Here is a 3628-nt window from a genome sequence, read left to right on the forward strand (position 1 = left end):
ATTTAATGATAGAAAAATAGCATCTCTACAGTAGGCTGCAACCACTGTTCCAGGTAATGTAAGCACACAACAGAAAATCTATTAATGTAATAGCATTACCTGTCTTCCACACGAACAGTCAGTGTAGAAGCATCTGCTCTGGTACCCAGGCTGTGCAGTGCACATGACGGTGCACATCAGTGAGCAGCTCCAGGGAGGTATGAGCAAGACTTTAAGCATATTTCACTGAAGAGACCAAGAACTGCAGGATAAATCTGAGGGGGAATCTGGAAATCATGATGTGGAGAAAGAATAGGCAGGTTCTTACAAAAATATTCATCTTCAGTTACCATGATAATGTGCTTATTTTGTGTTTATAACACAAAAGAGTGCTAACATATTGCGTTAGCCTGAGTATGTGTATGCATATATTTGTGTATACAAATGCCATCTTCCACCTCCTTCTCAAAAAAAGCTTTATGGAGTTACATATGCTACCATGTGTTAAGTAATTTTTTTTTTTTTGTTGAGCTATAAATGACTTGGGCAAGCTGTGAAATAAAACAGCCTGTTCCACTGCATTAAAAGTGAAGACTCTGTGCTTATTCTCTGTGCAATAAATGTGCAATGGGCCACTATCCAAACTAACTGGAATGAAAACGTCATATGTGGTTCATACACCAATACCTATTCGCTGTGTAAAATTCTCCTTAAAGCAGGCTTTATGAGAGAGGGAAAATATCAAAATATTCTGTTATATTAAGTTCTAAGTCAGAAACTGTACTTTTTCTGTATTGATTTTCACTTTTAAAATCTAATTTAGTGTTTCTAGAACAACTAAAAGTTATTCTTCTGGATGTATTTCTTATTGTCTAAATTCTTTGAAAACTTGCATCTGATTTTACCCATTTACCTCCAAGATTTTTTTTTCTTTCTTTTTTTACTATTTTTTCAGTCAATACCTCTAAGATACTGAAAGCAACTGAAAAATTATCTCCTAACTAGCTACCTGCCAAGGGATATGGGGAAGTTCCTATGTGGTTCTATAGCAGAACATTGTTTTCTGTTTACATTTAAATGCAATATAACAGTTTTTTTCTTCTGCCTGATCTAGAAATGTGACAGAAGTTGTAGAAATAAACTTAATCTTTGTCTCACACTGTTCCCCAGGTGATCAGCAGATGATGTTTCCCAACAGAATTATTACTTTACAGAAATACAATCTTCAAGTACTTTAGTATCATATGTTCCCTTTTTAGCTGTTGATCTTAGGAAATATGTTATTCTTACCATATTTTTCAAGCACTCTGTGTACCTGAATTTAGGTTGGTGGTTGTTTGTTGCAATCTACTTAGGAAATATTTTGTTCAAAGGGTTATTTTCTCTCTGGATTCAGAAATGTAGTAAGTATACAACTACTTCTAAGTTTTTCTCTTCGGGTTTTTGTGCAACCTGATATTCTGATTTATATTTAGAATTATCTGATGCTCTTTACTGTAATGTTTGAGCACATGTTCTATTGTCCCTTGCTAACATCAATGGGAGTCCATGTGTAACTTCAGTTATTTCACTCGTCTTGAAGTGTTCAAATGATTTCCATTATAATTTCATGGCATTGTAGTATAAGCCAAATAAACTTTAAACTATTTGATGGGTTTTCTATTTGTTCATGCTAGAACACTTAATTTCATGAAGTCAAGGAGGCAAAAAGAATAAATAAATCTGTTGTGATGTTCACATATTTGTATGTATATTCAGAAAAAGTGTAAGCTTAGGCACAGAAAGTGAAGTTCATTTCAGAAGGGATTTTGTCTTTTCAGCATGTACTGCCAAACTCTTAAAAACTTGCATCTCAAGACTAAAAATGATTTTAAAAAAGCATGTCATAAAAATGCTTTTTAAAGCATGTCATCCTTTAAATGAGAATCTAAGCAAACTCTAGCAAAATCTCCCCTACTTTTTATGTAGATAAAAACCAGCAGACAAAGAGCTTCCACTCACTTTAACTGATCATTTTGTAGTATTGTGCAAAACTTTTTACTGAACAGAGTCAAATAAGCATTTTTAATGACAATTTGCAAATTTCTTCTCTCATTAGCACATTTTCTCCTCAGTAATACTTTAATAGAATAGGTTTAAAATACATTGCATTAATCCAGGTTCAGGTTTTTCTGTATGCATGGCATTAAACACTTCTCTTCCCTGTATGAATTTTTTCCCATTGGAAAGCTAGGGCAAGTCACTAACATTTCTGACATGCCATGGCAAGCCATCTTTTATGGAATTGATTCTGCAGTACATGATATTTCTCCTTATGTAAGATGTTAAAATTGTGAAAAGAAGGTTGTGAACATATATTTAGGCTAAGGCAATGATTTATGGTGAAATGATTTATGGTGACATGATTTATGATGAAAGGGAGCAAAGGTGTATAAAGGGGGATCTTCTTGAGAAATGAGGCTGCATAACTCTGCCTTTCACATCCAGCCTGAACATCGTTGAAGTTCAATTAAAATAGATTAATTTTGATAACCATTTTGGTTTTATCTCATTGATCTTATGATAAATGATAGATGTGTATTTGGATTATTTTAGCTCAGTTTCAATGACTAAAAATCAGTTTTTTGAGTCTATTGCCTCACCTCACACTTGCCATAGAAGAAAAGGAAGGCATCTTCCAAAAGGCATTTATCCATGCTAAGACATGGTTAAGAAGAGTTTGGGTTAGACATCTAGAATTCCTTCTGATTAACTTTGTCATTGGTATATTATTCTAAACCATTGCTGTTTGCTAGAATTCTGGTATTTAAATGAATTGCAGGGAGAATATTAATCAGCTCAGAATATAAGGCTCCTCTTTTGCAAAAGTATAAATAAGCAGAGGTATCTAGTAGAATGTAGTACTGGAATTAGTTCTACAACACACTTGATTTCCCTCTTCCCATTTTAATCCTCTTTCTACAGCTGTTGATTCAAATTCAGGTATTCAGTATTCATCTTCATAATTGAAAAGAAACTCTTTAGTCACCTCTGATCACCTGGATTTGCTGGACGTGATATTTAAAGTTAAATCTTAACTTCTATTTCTTCCAAATGCCTCAATGGCACCACATACTTTTCTCACTAAAATATTGAAAAAACTTTTCTTGGGAAATCTCTTATACTGTGATTCCATTCACTGACCTTCTGACACTAAAGAAGCTTACTTTCATAGTCCACCTCCTTTAATTTTATTGCCCCATTGACTCATTACATACTTACCCTACTTTTGCAAAGGCCTTTTAGGATGCCAAACAGAAATAAATCCAGATGAAATTGGACTCATACATCTTTAATTTTTTTGTTTGCTTGTGTAAGCACTTGTAAAGTATCAATGTTATCTTCCCATCATTTTTTGAATTACTTTACTTCAAGTGGTCTAAACATGTCATCAGTCCAGAGTCAGTATTATTTCTGTCTCTTCACATCTGTAAAACAGAGGCACATGCAGTGATCAATAAATGGAACAGAGATTATTTTTTTCTGGGAAAGATTTCACACCTCATCAGGAATAATAATAATAATAATAACAAGAAGAAGAAGAAGAAGAAGAAAATAAGCCTACAGTTCAAGTCTTTGTTTCAAAAATGTATATTTATATATGTATAAA

This window comes from Meleagris gallopavo, chromosome 1, assembly GCF_000146605.3.
Source record: "Meleagris gallopavo isolate NT-WF06-2002-E0010 breed Aviagen turkey brand Nicholas breeding stock chromosome 1, Turkey_5.1, whole genome shotgun sequence".
NCBI lineage: Eukaryota > Metazoa > Chordata > Aves > Galliformes > Phasianidae > Meleagris > Meleagris gallopavo.